This window comes from Nipponia nippon, unplaced genomic scaffold (genome assembly GCF_047370975.1).
Source record: "Nipponia nippon isolate SJK-2023a ecotype South Korea unplaced genomic scaffold, ASM4737097v1 scaffold_19, whole genome shotgun sequence".
Taxonomy (NCBI): Eukaryota; Metazoa; Chordata; class Aves; order Pelecaniformes; family Threskiornithidae; genus Nipponia; species Nipponia nippon.
In genome coordinates this window covers 5,255,230-5,272,265 of record NW_028262335.1, presented here as the reverse complement: position 1 = coordinate 5,272,265, position 17,036 = coordinate 5,255,230, and the positions used below count along the sequence as shown (strand labels likewise).

Here is a 17,036-nt window from a genome sequence, read left to right as displayed (position 1 = left end):
TCTATGTTTGACCACAGCATGAACTACTGCCTAAATGCCAGTTTATAGAACTCTTCCTTCCCTTCTCTGTTTAATGGCAGGGATCAATGCAAAAGTCTATATGAAAGGCAACGCGATATCGAAGGTGACACAACAGCTCTCAGACATTTCCAAAGCTGGGGGAGAATTCAACTATTCCTTCACCCCAGGCTTTGAGCTGTCAGGGTGCTGCTAACCTTATGTGCTAACCTCAGCTTTATTTTACCATTGGTATTTTAACAGAGCTATTTTTATAAAGAGAGAGATTGCAGCTTCACCCAAAGCAGTACGTAAAGCGTTGATGCACTTTCTGCATCGTACCTGTTTCTGCGTGAGAGCCTAGATGAGAAAGAAAACAAAATAGCAAAAAAAAAAATCAATTATGTCTAAACGAGGAGCCTTTTTTTTTTTTTTTTGCTCTAACTGTGCCCTCTGATTATTGGCGCTGGGTGCTTTCACTGCACACCCCCAGATGATGCTCCCAAGCCAGCCGCTCGCTCTCTCGCCTTCACATTTCACGTCGATTCCTGTTAAAAGGTCCAGTCCTGCCTCTTGGGTTCACCACGCTCGCAGCCCCGCCGATAAATCATCTACCAACCTGCTCTTGGAAAGGCACGGGCCGCGGTGCGATGGCTCTGGCCCGGGTTGCCAAGCAACCTGCGCAGGAGGGATGGCTGAGAACCGCTGACAAATAGCCAAGTGGCTGCAACAACAGACTTGGCTCTGTCAAAAACGTGTTTGGGAGAAGTGCCTCCCCCGCCTCCGCTCTGCGCGAAACACTGCCTGATTGTAAAATCAAAATCAAAAGGCTATTGTAATGAACACACACTTCCTGCTCAATTACTAATTGTTAAAAAGCTGCGGGGAGGCTGCGATCACACAGCGTATGGCAACAGAAATGTGATCCGGTAAACGAGATAAAGTCAACAGCACGCCAAGAAACCTGATCTAAGAACAGCCTGCAGTGGCACATCAGAAGCCGATGCACAGATCAAAAAAAGGCTGGATATTAAAGCAGCAGCAGGAGGAAAAAAGGAAACCTGACTTTACTTTTCCTGAGCTCTAGAAGGGGTATTTGATAAACAACCTTGACTCTTCGGAAAAACAATTTGTGGATTATTACAAGCATTATTATCCACCCTAACACTGCTGTGGTTGCATGGTCCCACGTTTCAACGGCAAGATGACCAGGCAGGGAGAGATGAGCACTCTTGTTTGAAGATTGCTCCGTTTGCAATTTACCTTCCTCTAATAAAGTAAGGGTGGGAAGAGGAGGCATTCATTTTTCCAGACCAGGTCTGGAGAACTCGCCCCCCGGTGGCATTGAACAGAGGGTCGAGCTGCGGGAAGATCTTCCCGAGAGCAACAAGTCCTGAACCTCCAGAAGGCTGGAAATGCACAGTCCCTCAGGACTCCACATACCTCTCCTCTGCACAGCACTGCAGAAAGGCAGTTACACCTAACACACAGACAAGCATTTCCTTATGCTACGAAACTTAATCATTCCCACCAGCAAGAAACTCGGCTGGCCAACTTGCCCACGTTTATATTTAAATGCCCACGACAGACCTGCTGCTGACAGAGGACAGGGTCCACCTATGCAGGCACGACAGGCAGCTCCAGCTCTGCGCAACGCCCCAGCTGCTCACAAAGCCTCCCCGAGACATTTGCTCTTTCGTGATCTTCAGAAAACAATCATGTTGCACATGTCCATAAACCGGGTTTCACACAGTGAAAGGCTATCCCCTCCTGTGGGCACAAACCTTAAAAACCACCAAACTGGAGACGGCCTTCACTGACAAAGAGCTTCGTATTTACATAACGTTATCTGTAGATTGTCATCTCCTGTAATCAACAGTTTCTCGGTGCTGCAAACAAAGCTAAGATGATTTGAGTGTGCTTTTACATGAATGATTTTTTTTAAAGATGCATTTTAAGAGTTAAAGAACAAAGGTCTGGCACATTTGTGACCCAGAGAAGCAAAACAATATGCTGCTGCCAAGAGACAACAGAAAGCTTTTGATTATATTTCAGATTGCCTTTTTCTGTACACAAAGAGATTCATTTCTGATTGTTATTTTAAACTGCTGTTAAAATGCTAATATACGAAAAGCCTTCTTATACATCAAAACTAAAGAGCAAGTAAAAAGAAAAAGTTGGACAACATGTTCCTTTCCAAGGACATACTTCCTTTCCCATATGGTATCTGAAAGTATCTCCCTTTAATATAGGTAAGTAGTAGCAACTCAGCACTTAACCTGCAAACTTCAAGCTAAAAAAGAAAAGTTATTTGCTTTTCATTTCTCAAACTCATGCTCACCCAGACTTGGTAAAAATGCAATTAAAAAAAAAATTCATAGTTCCAATTGTTGTTGTTGGGTTTTTTTGAACAGGATGAAACTAGTCGAAGTATAGAATCCAAAAGCAGAGAAAAATACCTATAAGCAGCATATGTAATACGAACACAAACAGAAAAGCAGCACCTGTGGAATATAAACAATGCCCTACTACGCCACCCTTCCTCCAAAGGAATGGTTCTTATGCATCAATTTGGAATATTAACCTTTCTCTTCCTCACACAGGCTGAATCTCAAATACCTGTACCAAAAGCTGCAGTGCCAGTGCATTCTTGAAGTTATGAATATTTCCTTGAATAACGCCAACATCGGAACGTATATCATCTTCCACGGGGCGGAAGATGTTCCTCGTGTTTCCTCACCTTTAGCGGGCAGAAACGAGCCAAGAGGAAATTATCATATATTAGTCTCCCTCTGAATTTCATTTTCTGTTTTTCTTAACAACAGGATTTTTACTCAACTTAGAATACCGTAGGGAACACCACTCTGCCCGCTAACACAAAGCGGATCTCTTAAATCATCAATACTAAAATGCCCATTCTAGGCAATAACATGGGCGGGTGAACAGAGAGATACACCAGCCCCCAACCCCTAAGCTGTAGTTCAAGCGAGATCAGACCACAAGGCTAATAACTAACGTGAGGGTTAACACAAAATAAGCTTCCGCTTGAGCTCTTAAACAACAAAACATTTCCATTTTCTCCGTCTTTTTCCCCAGAAAATTTTCTTTTTGTTACACAGATCAGAGTTCTGAAAATACATGTCCGTTTACTCAAGTTTAACACTATTACACAAGCCTGAAGTTGTTCTCCTTCACTGTGGCATCTTTTGTCCTTTCAGTCAATTTGTAACACTAAGCATAAAAAAGCTGCACTCAGACTACTCGAAATATACTGGATGATCCTTTCAAGATTCAAACATAGTATGTCGAGTGGAAGGTCCCTATTGCAGAAATATTGTTCCATGGGGATTTCAACCATTATTGTCAATTATTCTGGAGACTATTTCTGCCTTCAAACGGTGACTTTATGCAAATGACAGAAGGAAACAAATAAAACCACTTCAAGAGCTCCCATACTTTAAAGCAATGAACAAATCCAAGAATAATGAGACAAAATGGTGGCAAGAATCCCCAAGGAAATGATACATATAGAGAGGCAAATATTTCTGTAGGTGACTTCGCTGAGTAAATAATTAAACAGCAGGGCTGTTCACAGTAGCAATGCCCAGGTTTGAGTTCAAGCACTAAGATGGAGATTCCAGTTTGTGACCCTTACTAAATGACACGAGACAACCTCTGCAAACCTCCTGAATTCCTCTCAGGATAAGTGTCCCACTGACTGCAGCGTAGTGAAGAGCTACATGAGAGCGCAAATCTGGATACAAGAAATAGTAGTGTGCTGGTGGTTAAACCACGACAACTAGTGACGACAAAGTCAAATTCCAGGCTAAGAGGCATATCCTAGTGAGAGACCTTTCCTATACCAAGTCGAAAGCAAACTTCCTCCCTGCCAAGTTGTTTACCACAAAAATAGGGTGTCCTGATGCGTTTCAAGAATTTCATACTCTTTTAGTTACAGAGAAATGAAAATTTAGTAATTCCCATTTTCACTTAAGATGATACAGTATCAGAAAATCTTGAGCACTTAAGACCAAAATGAGCATATTCATAACGCTTGCAAATTCTATACAGCTCCTTAGAAAGTGCAGTCTCCAAAGCCTCAAAATTTAAGATTTTTAACCTGTGTTTTCTTTCTTCCACTGAGGATTTTACAATAAAAGTAAGTTCTGCCAGTCAAAAAAGTTAGAGATGAGAAATCACAGGGGAACCTAGGTATGTCATACTGTCTCCACTGAAAGAGCGCAGATCGCGGCATGTGAGCAAGCCCCTAAACTCCCTCTTTCGATGCGGGCTGGGGCGACAGTGGCAGCATACTTGGTGTCTGTTACTCGTAAGCTCTGAAGGCTAAGGCCAAAGATATTAAAACATTACTTGTGGTAATCTGCACTGTTAAGAAGGTGGGTAACAGCTTAAAGAGGAGACTGATTTCCAAAGTTACAGACACACATCCTTTGACACTTTTATAAGAACTGAACACCCAAATTTGGCGTTGAAGTAACGTCATGAATTCTTGATTTCAGCCGTGTAGCCCCGTCTGACCCAGCTACGTAGCAGCTCCTAGGAAGAGCAGCAGCATTTACCTCCAACTTACAAGACTCCATGCTGAAATCGCATAACGTAGCCTTCTCCCTGAATACAGAAGGAAAAAGGCCTAGCCTTTTCCAGGATTTTGACTGATTGCTAATTAAAGATTGTCTTCACAGCCTTAATGTTTAAAAGCCTCAGAATGTAATAAGGAGCACCAATGCTGCCCTAATAGCAAGATTCTAATTCTTTAGCTACTGCCAGCTGCCAGTATGGGTACAAGTGGCACCCGAGCACTAAAATCAGCAAGAAGACCGCTTATCACAAAGCGGATAAATGGTCAGCTAAGCTTTCTAATTACAATTATTAATAATTATATTATTTTTATTATTTTTAACCAGTAAGTCCCACTGCACAAGGTTTCAGTTCCTTGCAAGCTCCTGTCTCGAACCCACACCACAACCCTCCTCGTTCCATTATCCGCTGTGTTTTTGTCAGAAGCACGTAAGATGTCAGTCAAGTGAAGGACACATTTCTGCAACGCGGCCATCCAGTTACTGAGGAAGACGTTGGCTCATAAGGTAATCTTGGCAGTAACGTATAAAAGTAGTTTTAAAAAGAATCAGACGATTCCTAAGTTCCCTTTTTTGTGTAAGGGGCTCTGAATAAAAACATTTACAGGGGGGTGGGGGGGTGCCAAATATGAAAAAGTGACCCACAAATAAGAGGAAAGAAAAAAGATTGGAAAACGAAGGACCCAAAATGTGTCTATAACAAAGGCGAACACTGGCAAGGGAAACTTGAAAGGCAGATATTTGGGGGGGGAGGGAGGCAAGGGGGAAGTGGTGCCGAGACTATGGAATTACCTCCCCAGACACGCAGAACTGGACAACATCTTCCGTAACAGATAAATGAAATATGCACCCTCATAAAACAGAGGTGCCCTCTTTTGCCTTCCCCAATTTGTAACAAATGGAATGTTTGATTTGAGTGTTTGAAGTTATTCCAATGCAGCGGAGGGTAATATGCTGTGATGCTTATTTATTAGCTCCTCTAAATGCATAAGGCCCTGTCTGATCAATCTCCCCATGTAGCCTAAAAGCTATATAAATCTGAGCAGATACTGGGGGGGGAGGAGGAGGAAAGGAAGGAAAGGAACAAAAGAATAAGGAAAAACATGGTGGATCACGCACAAGTGGATAGGCGAACAAGTGAGATATCAAGAGGCCAGTAAAAGCTGAAGCAAAACCACAAACCCAGAAGCTACGTGCACTTTGAGTCTTTACCACAATATATTCAAAACCACAGGGACACGAAAGTACAAAAGCAGCGTTGGACGAGGAGCACAAAGCAGTAGTTTTTAAATGCACCCTCATGAGCGCTGATCAACACAACACATCTTTTACACAACGCTTAAACAAGGAGGAAGGAAGAGAAAACCTAACCACATGCTGGTTTAAGAGAACCTTTGCAGAAGCACAGCGTATTTACAAGCTGTCCAGGGACTGCTATGTTGGGGTTCATCTGTGTCGACTCCGTAAACTTTTAAAAAGGTTAAAAGCTGCTATGAAATGGAAAACAGTATTTTTCTCAGGCGGCATTTCCACAGTCGAATCTAAGTTTCCTTCCAAATCATACGAAACCCCTCCCATTTGCTACGTAAGCGACACAGGGCCAGACCTGGAAATTAGGCCTCCTCGGCTCTAGCAGACTCCCTCAGTACTAGCAGGTACCGCGCATCTCTCTGGATCGAGTCCTTATTTGCTGTCAAATTCTTTTTATGGCAGTATAATCATTAGCTTTACTGGCACTGTTACCCTTGTAACTAATTAGGAATCTTGGATGGATGCAGAAAATGATTAATATTTAGTCACTGTGCGTCTACTACAGAAGAAGCCTATTATCAAACAAGCGACACCTCCACAAACTTAAATTAAATAATGGCTCCCAGAGAGGATTCAGAGCCACTGACAGAACGGCAAGTGATTTAAGTAACGTAAAGCTGAGCAACTGGCGATGGATGACGGTTTTTTCACTCACTCTGTTACAGCCTGTAATAGAACAAATGATCATTTTTCAGCCTAATTGAATATGGCCGCCCCGTTTATACACAAAAGGAGACAAAGCTATATCATTTTCTTCATTAAAATGCATTTTTATGTCATCTGAAAGATTAAATAAAATTGGTGCTGTTGATAGGGAAGATTAGAAAAATAAAATTTATCATGCAAACAGAACTTGCAAATGAGGTGTATTTTGGCATTCATACTGCTTACGCTTGTGCAAGAAAGACAAGTCCTGAGCACTAAAGCATGCAGAGCATCCATATTGTGACAGTAATCAAAGTTTCTTAAAGAAGAATTATATCACTATACAATTTGAAGCAGCATTTTGTCCTTTTCTGCTGCAATGGCCGCTGGGCCATACTAAATAATTCTCAGATGAGCTGTCAGGCAGAACCACGGGGAATCTAATGACATTTGGAAAGTTTGGAAAAAATTTTTTTTCATCATTATTAGAAAAATCAAAATACCTGTTAAAAAAGAGCCTTTTCCAACATTAAAATCAGAGCTTCAAGCAAGAGTGCTGCCTTTCAAATATAACCTTAATTATACTAAAGCCTTCCGAGATAGTACGTTTTGGTAGTCTCACCCTCCACAAGCCAGGTGGCAAACCTAGTTGTTTTTCCTCTCCCTCCTCCAATCCCCCCTTTAGCTTTCATTGCCTGGAGATGCTAGAAAGAGATCTAGGAAGCTAGATAGTTATTTAAAATTAGTTACCATTTGACACCGGAAAAGAGATTTGTTCGCTTCCATATTTCCAGCTTGGCCAAGAAAGCAACATGGCTTCTCTCTCTCTCTCTCTCTCTCCACAGAGCATCACTTAGCACAGCAAACGCTGCTCTGGCGATGAACATTTGCTCGTCGACTGCTGCCGCAGCCCTGGAACGGAGAACTTGGTTCGTGCGCCCCGCCAGGCACGGAAGCATGGACCGAGCTCCATCCTGGTGCTGACCGAAACACTCACCTGCTTCCAGCTCTGCTCGTTCTTGAGCCTCCCTCACCTACACCCTCTACAGCCTTAGGATTCCCCTTATTTACTCTGTTCAGGTGTTTTTTGTGGTTTTAAAGCAATCTTGTTAGGAACAGCAAATTGCCATTTCCCATGGTTTAATCAGCAAAAAACTCTTTCAAAACAAAATAGTGATTTGCCATATCAAGTGATCCATTCCTGGACTCTATGTATTTAGTAAAGCGTAATTCCAATGTACGTAAGTATTCCAAAACGAAACACTTTTACCTATATCAACTTAGACTAAGCCAAAATTACTTGGAAAGATGCTGGAGATTTCCATCATACACTTAACATGGAAAAATATCAAAGCACTTCACCATTATTTATTACTATAATTGCACTGTTAAGTGTTAAGGACACAAGGATCCTGTAGACTAATTTAAATTTCTTAACACCTGCAAGACAGATAAACTCAACCAAACTACTGAAATGACAGGACTATTGAAATAATTTGAAATCAAATCAAGAACTCTGGATGTTGCTACCAATACAAGCCAATAAACCAGTCGCCCCTCCTTAACCATTAGAAAAGGTGAACCTAAATTTAAATCACGCTACTTATAGCATTTAAAACAAAACAAACCAAAAAACTTCTGAAAACAGACAGCTAACCAACATTCCTTATATTTGAATTATAACATGGCTGTCAAAAGCATAAACAAACTCATCCAGCCCTAGATCCTGGGGTGCTGGGATAGCGTACACCAAGGAGCATGAGCCAGCAATCTATTCAAGGCCATTTATTACATTTCCATTCAGAATGGGAAGCAAACTGTGCAACGTATCTTATTAACACTATTAGTCTTTTAAGAGGCAATCATACTATTAACAAATATGGATTATCTTTAAAAAAATTAAATTTCAGATTTTGGAAATTATGTACGAAGAAATGGAGAATAAATAGGTCAGTGGAATGTAAGCAAGATAGCTTCGATACACAGTATCTTTCAAAATTAAATCGAGAGCAACCCTCCCTCCAAAAGACAGATACAGGGCAAGAAAAGTTTTACCATGCTCAGAAGAGATGAACACTTGGGAAAAGCATTAACCCTAGGAACTCCCAGAATTTTGATGATCCCTGCACACTCCAGATGCTCTTACTGTTGTAATGCCATGACTCAGTTTCCTTTTGCAGAACAGGACATAGGGTGATGTTATATTTAAACCAGATTCCGGATCTCTTAGCAGACAAAATCTGAATGAAAGGTCAGAGCACTGAAGACCATAACTGTGTCACTGGCCAGAATATCGGCTGCTGGTGAGGAGGAGAAAGACAGACAAGTCCATGCAGCGTATTAGCACGCTTGGTTTATTTTCTTCCCCTGCACAAGGCTCGGGTGAAGAGTCTTTGTTTCAGTTGCAATACTGCTGAGCTGCACAGCTCATGCTTCTATACATAGCACTTGTAAGATATACACGAACATTAAAACTGACTCCAGCTCTGTTGCTAAGAAACTACGAAGGATAGCTTTTTTGGCCCTCTTCATTTATAAAATAACCGCTTTGCCCTATGGGAGAACGAATGCAATCTCTCAAGTCCCCCAGTGCCTTGTTCTCATTTTTAAACGAACACAGAAAGATGATTGAGAATGCTAGGAAGTGTAAGTGATCTCCATTTTTAAGATGCCCTTGAAAATGAGATGAAAAACATGGTTTCAACAATCAACTGCTGTCGTATTTATTAATCTTTCAAACAGCAGATTCTTTCCCCTTGGCAACAGTGAACTATGTGTATGTGCTTCTGTCTCTCTATTACAAACCTTTTTCTAGAAAACAAAACACCAGCTTCTGAAAGCACCTACAGATTATTTAGTTTATACTGGAGTTAAACTTTTAGTTTAGAGTTCAGCTTCCCGTCCCCACACAGAAATAGCCTTGCAAGCTGTGGCAACTGGCCAGTGTAAATATTTGTTGTATTATTTTTTTGGATCAGCAGTATGGTAAGTGCTTAATAGATAAAAATATTCCACACGAAGGCAGAAAGACGATGAATCAAGAAACATATGGCGGTTAAACAAAGCAAATAAAAAAATGATATTGTTAAAAAAAGACTAACTTATCTGGCAGCTGTGGAAAGATCAAGATTAGCGAAAGCGGTGAAATCACCCATTTTGAAGCCAAGGTCACTGACAGGATTTATAGATTTATCCCTGAAGGCAGTCTTTGCTGAACATGAAATGCCGAAATAATTTTTTTTTTTTTTTTTTAATCTACCTCCCCGCCCCATTTGGGCTATCTCATTTGCTGGAGGCTTTTAAAATTCATTCCTTTTCACAGCTGGTTAAACAATGGAATCTTTCTGCAAACTAAAAGGACAAAATTGATTGCCCTACACAAACTTTTCTGCACATATAATTGATTTTTAATTCACTGTCTTATTTCCGAAAGGACTTGACAATAAACTCGGTGCTATATGTGCAATATTGATCCCTTTAAACAAGGACTTGGATCAAAGAGTGATTCAAGTTAATCACAACCAAAAAGATTGTTCTCTTTTGTCTAAATTCATCTTTTCTAGCCATATTACACCTTATATTTTCTAGCTGTATTGCTCCTTATAATTTTGTAAACCTGTCAACTGCTAAGTAATGTAATTTTATGCAACTTTAAATAATAACTTTTTTCCCCAAGCAGAATAATTTCATCCTTCATCGGTTACTTTTTGCTGTGAGGACCGATGGTTCTTTTACACTCTAAGTTCTTAGAATAAGCTACAGACAAGACCTTACATTCCCACTCTTTCTTAAACTAAAATCTTATTTATTCTTCTTAAAATAAAGATCCTACTAGACCACGGCTATTTGTGTTTGGTGTTTTTTTTTAATCTCAATGCTCAGTTAATTTTCAACTGTTCCCGATTAACACACTTGCAAATGGCATTAGATGGCTTGATTTCTAGAGTCCAGAAAATGTTAATTTAGTAGAAACTGTCACTCTACTATGAAGCCGTAATGTTTACTTTCTGTGGATAAAAAAATTAAAATTAAGCAGTAACTGGTATCTTAACCTTCTAAGCCCACTCAATTACTCAAATGTGGCCCCGCAATGCCAGCCTCCTTTTCAAATATCCCGTGATGATTTCCCCCCCCCGACTATTCCAGAGGCTCCGTTTCAATTTTGCTATGAATTACATTTTCTATAGCTGCCATATAAACAGTAAATAAAATTCATAGTATTTTTGCCCCAGTAAGCAGCTCTGTCTTCCAGCATATCTGAAAAGCCTGGCTTCAAAGGAGTGAGCAATGAGAACAATGTTTTCATGAGCAGATACTCCAAAAAGGGCAGACGAGAGACATTTGAAGATGATGCTAGGCAAAGAAGCCAAGCAAATAAGTATGTGTGTTCTGCATAAGTTATTTCTTGACCAGCTACACTGGATTACAAATACTTGCAAACATGTTAGGAGATTAGTTTGCTGTATCTTGTCATTTTTGGCAGAAGGATCTCCACTTGTATTTTATGACAAATGAGCTTTAAGCTGAAGCCAGGTGTGGATGTTCTAAAATTTATGAACTTGTAAATCCATGTACATGGCCAATTAAGGTTTATCGCCAGCAAGGATTAACTATCCCTGCCCATAAATTTAAGAGGTTGTTTGAATCGAGGTTGTTTACCTCAACTGCTCTATATCAAAAGCAATGTAAAATATTTAAAGGGCAGCATATTTCATGATAAAAGCTAGTTATCAAGGACGTCACGGTGTGTCATCGACACTTCTGCATGGAGCTGCGCAAGTGGGGAAAAAAAAAAAAACCTTCTTCCTAAGGAACACTGAGCACTTTCTTTTTGAGAATTTAACGTCTCTGAAAAGATGGGACCAAGTGTAGAAGAAAAGGGAAGAAGCGTCCAAGGAATAATGCAAAATTACTGTTTCACCCAGATTCTCTAACTTTGGAAGACACAGCCCTGAATTTCAAAGGTGCCTCACCAGTGCTCCTCAGCAGCAGCGTCGGAGGGCTAACGAGGAGCACAGCTCCATGCAGCCAACGCATCCCTGTGCAATAAACTGCAACGCAGCAGCAGTGAACTCTGCCTTTAGCTAGCATGCATAAGTAAACAGAATTAATAACTACCCAAGTGTGGACGGGTGACTTAATCTGTTTCGATTAGATGCAGCTCAGCCTGAGGCCTTTGTGTTATTTAAAATGTGTTCATCATGTTTAATTAAAAACCTAATAAACTAGAGGTTCTTTTAGTTCTGATTTGTATTTCTCTCTTCTGTAAGCCGTATTGATTTTGTTAGTACTTTTGATAGAAAGACAGAAAAAAGCACACTCTGAATAAAGAGACAGAAACGTAAGATCAAATCGGCGGGACTGTTACGTGAAGAACAGTCAGAACCAGCCTATTTCCTTCACCATTTCCAATACATGGGGCACACCAGAATTGAAAACCATTTCATTAAATGAAGATGAACATTGTATCCTTTGTAAATGATAGCCATTTGATAGGTTATTTACCTGAAGTGGAAGTGTGCACAATAAGCTCATTTTTGGACCTGGAGCAAGTGTAGGGTCAGAACTGTACTGAACATCACTGAAAGTATAAAAGCCATTTTGCAGAGAAGATTTTGTCCCAAGACGGGTAGAAATTCTGTAAGGACAATTTTTCTTGTGAAATATTTCCACAGAAACCATGCCAGGAAATACAGGTGTTCAATTTAACCTAAACTGAAAGAAGCTAATGATCATAGTTCCAAATTTGGAATCTGTGGAAAGTAAACCAGCGTATCACCAGGGCAAGCACCAGAGTTTAAATATAGGCACTCAGTTTCAGGTTTGTTGTACTTATTCCCCATGGACAACAAACTAAGTCTGCATGTTTCAAAACACAATTTCAATGTCAGTTTTGAAATATTCCCAACTGGAGAAGAATTGACCAGCACCATCCCATTCTTATTAGGGATTTCTGATTGCTTGCATCAAAAATGCCTGTAGTCTGTCATAGATTAAGAGAGACATTTGTAGATGTGATCATGAGATGCAGAGTAGAGCTTACTTCTCTTTCACTCTGACAATCCCTTGCTGAGTTTGAGTGAAGCATCTTTGTCTTCTCAGTGCATGGAAAGCAAGACAAATACTAACTACATCTTGCCTGTGCTACAACCTACTGTTACACACACAGAATGACAAAAACAGTGTTATAGAGACCGGGTGCCACCAGGGGTTAGGGAGACTAGGAAAGATGGCTGAAGAAAATGAAAGGAGAAAAGTGGTTACTCTAATCTCGTATTGGCAAAAGTCAACCCGTGGAACACGTACCGATGGCTACGTCAGCCCCCCTTTCCCAGCTACGCTGACCTGGCCCTGGCAGCGCACATCACGGCACGTGTCAGACGTGGCATTTGGCGGTAGGAAACTTGTAAGAGGGCACTGCCACCAGCTGTATCAAAGCAGAGGCCTTGCTCCATGGCCTCTTCCCAAATAATGCATCCGCTCTGAACTGCACACTGCTTTCTATTTGAAACTGCAGCCTAACACGAACAAGATTCCACCAGGTGATGCTGCTGAACGTTGGTCTATAGGGTGCGTGCTTAGAAAGTGCTTAAATATGGCATTATATATGACAATTGCTCAAATTTGTCTACAGAAGTAAATTCGTGAGCATCACAAGAGAAACCAACCTCCCCCCCCCGCCCCAAATCTTTGCTGGAAATGGATGTTGTCAGGTGTAGCGCAAGCCTTTACAAACAGGAAGCAGCTGCCGTTCGAGCTGCGTGTAGATGCATCCGTGAAGAAGCTTCTTCAGCCGCTTCTATTAGGTAGTGTGGAAGACTGGTTTTCACAGTATGCCTCTGAATTTACATACTGGAATAAAACAGGTTTAAAAATAGCCATAGGTTTAGAAACATAAGGGAGACAACAAACCTCCGTCTTCATATTTACAGAGTCTTCCATTTAATTCAATCACTGGCAAATTTTATCCTCTGTTTAATTTGATCTAAACCTCTGTAACCACATCATCTGTAGTAAAAATAACATAACTTCCATCCTTTATTTTAATCAGTTCTGATCACTGCAAAGCAGCTCGTACTTGACAGTTTGGTCACAGGCAACAAAGCTGTTTTGATTAACAAGAAAGGCTTTACCTTTGGGCAACAGACAGTCCACAGAAAAAGTTAAAAGCTTTATAAATAAATAAATTTTCAATAAATTTGAGTTATTCACACAGTGTTATATCACAAATACTACTGAATACTACAGAGACCTGTGCTGGACACAGCGTTGCTATCGTGTGCACAACAAAATCAACTACATTCATCATCCAGCACAGTGGAAACGGACTCAGTCAAGATACTTGTGCAAGTAATAGACCAACCAACTTACGGAGGATTTTTGATTTAGGGAAGTGTAACGTCTTAAGAATTAGTTTTGTCCTGTCAGTTCTTTCCCTGCATCAATGTGACTGCACTTCTACTTCAGCTGCTTTTGCCCCCTGCCCAATGACTTGACATTGCCACAATGCTCCTTCCCCTCTGCTCCCTGCCCAGCCGCACCACCTTACAGCTGCCCTGCAACAGAACGCTTCTGATGCTCATCTTGAGAATCCGGCAGAAAATTAACTGAAGAATAGAAAAAAGGGGAGTGTGATGTTTTTGGGGTCTGGAGACATGGCAGGGGGCAGAACATGATTAAAGGATTAGAAAGGCAGGAATGGAAAAACTGAGGCAACAAAAGCCATGATCTACATCATTCCAATTGGTCACACGCCACAGAACGCTTCTCAGTTAGGGAGGTTAACTAACCAAAGCTTTGTACCTGGCGTGGTATCTGCCTATTTATCCAAGTTGTGAAAACTAAGTAAGTAGATATTTGCTGGGCCACAAGAAGAGATTAAGTCGAAGTCCAGCACAAACTGGGACATGGTTTGGACCTGGGTCTGCCACTTCCCTCAGAAGCGTCTCTTGGATTATCAGCCAGCCGCAGCACTAGAGGCTTCCTCCTGCTCATCACTTGCCATCACGAGATGGGGGAGGGATGCACACAATAAGGTCCTCACCAAAATGTAATTGTTTTGGCCAGACTTTGGGTTTGACACATCAGTGTTTTCTGAAAAATACTTTCTTGTGGAGTTCCTATGCAGCTCTAGCACCCTACGTATCGTGCAGAAAGAGCTTTCCTCAGTTGCACAGAGCCAACAGTAAAGAAACTTCCCTTGCAAGTCTCAGAAACGCTCAGAAGTGCAGTACAGCTGCTTTAGTCTGCAGTTTTCTACAAACTGCCAGGGACAAACATGCTATGAAGTTGTGCAGGTGGAGCTTAGCTGTCTATAAATAAGAGCACAGTTTGATCTTTGGCTCTGCTGAGGCTGGAGGGCTGCCAAATGTTTCTGGAAACTTGGATGGAACAGAACAAGAACAAATATGATAAAATGAGCTGAGGCTGACAATGATTTATAGAGTCAATGATCATTATTCTGTACTCACAGAGTTTGCACTTTTGGAGTAATGTTTCACTTTTCAATAAACTTTGCTTTTTCTTATCTGTAAGGCTCTATTCTCTGTCATTTAACAAGGATTGCTCATCAAAAAACCCCGAGCTGCAGCAGCTATGGCATTCACAGCACAGTGCAGCTGATGGAAAAAAACAAGGAGACTGAAAAAAATCTACGCAGAAAGAGAAGTGTTGGCACTGTACAACTTAACCATGGATGTGGGGAAGAACATAGGCGGAGAAAAAAGAGGTTAAAACAATATGAATACAAACTTACTAAACACAGGGCAGAGCACTTGAAGTATTTGTTCTGACAGTCGGTTCCCTAAACAAAACTCCTTTTAGGACAAGATAACTGTAAAACTTATCAGGAAGCTGCGTTCTAGGCTTTTTACGCATCCTCTTTTGCTCTACGACTTCAGGCAGTCTCCTTACCGCAAAGGTTCTTTGTTGGATTTCAGAACAAGCTTACGTTAATACAGGTTTATATGGCCCGGCCTACCCGTAATCTAGCTCTTGCAAAAAGGTTTACATAAGGAGAGAGCAAGCGCACATAATTCATTGGAATAACTTCCTGAAAGACTTCCAGAGAAACTAGAGCTTAAAAAAAAAAAGTCTCTCCAGCCATTGTCTGAATAATTAAAAAATGCTAAGAGACCACAGAAGTTTCACCCATTATTAATCAGTTCCATTTTACAGCACCATTGCAACTTTATTAGTAGCTTAACAAGACCACAAATTTTATTTACTTCTTCAAATACTTTACCAATTAACTAACTAGCTTAAAAAGAAATCATTCATTCAAAGGAAAAAAAAAAACAAACCAAAACTTTCCTCTTGTCACTTTTACGTGAGCAATGCTGTCTTGCACTGAATCAGATTTTTTTCATTTATATACCTGGTAAGTATACATGAAAAGTTGAATTTCTATCCCCATTTATTCCAATATGGTACATCAGAGAGAAGCAGCTTTTCCAACAGTGAAAGGTAAAAACCATAAGCGAGTCTGAAGTTCTTCTCTGATAAATATTTTATCATAACTAACTTCCAATCATCTGATTTTCTATTTTAGTGCACGCTGCAGCCTAATTACTGAGCTAGGAAATACAACATTTTTCCATCCTCACAAAACCAGACACGCCTAGTCAGCTTGCTAAAGAGGTACCGTCTTCTTACATGTTACATTTCACATAATTATGCTTAACAGAATAGATTTAACATCGGCGTGAAAATGCAAAATATTTTTAGGATGTAATCCAAGTAAACTCTTTCAGCATTTCTCCTAGGTACTGAAAATGCACGAGTTTCGCTTTTTTTCTTTACAGTCAAGTACTTGTGTGCTAGCTTAAGCTGCAAGTTCTGACAAACAAGGGGGTGTAATGCAGCAGCATTTGGATTCCAAATGCTGCCAGAAAACGCATCGTGTTAAATGCAATATTTAAGAATCTGTTTGCTTACAAGGTGTCAGCAAATTAAGAATCTATAATTTATTCCCAACTTCACATGATTTATTTCCGTTTACAACCCTACAGAAAACTGTTTAATAAGCACAGTTGCATTGTATCATATGCATAAAAATTAAGCCAGCAGAAACCTCACAGTTGCAGCAATTAAGCTCCAGAATGAACCACAAGAAGCACCTTTGCTTCACTAATTCTCACACAGATGATATCTCCCACAAATTCTGGAAAAACACGCAGAAATTAAAAAAAAAAAAAACAAACCCAAAACCACCCATGGTCCATTTGAGTGTGAAGTGCTTTCCCAGCAGCACACCCTCTCTCTCAACTACAGCTTTTATGAAGAGGTGTCTTTCTCAGGTCAAAATTATTTTTTTTCCACTAATCAGACTGCAGAGCAATGTCTTTTAGTAGGCTAATAACAAAAGTAACATTTCAATCCAAAGACACATACACCAAAAACCTCAACCTCTGTCTGAAGGAAAGAATGACATGTTTACACGTTCCTTCCCTGCCTGCACTACAACCCCAACCCCAGAAAGATTAG

At 40.5% G+C, this 17,036-nt stretch overlaps 1 protein-coding gene across 8 annotated transcripts in view; it reads right to left on the bottom strand.

The window, feature by feature from the left end:
* The window catches only part of RERE (arginine-glutamic acid dipeptide repeats), a 257,908-nt gene that overhangs the window by 65,176 nt on the left and 175,696 nt on the right, over nt 1-17,036 (bottom strand). The window lies entirely within an intron of this gene.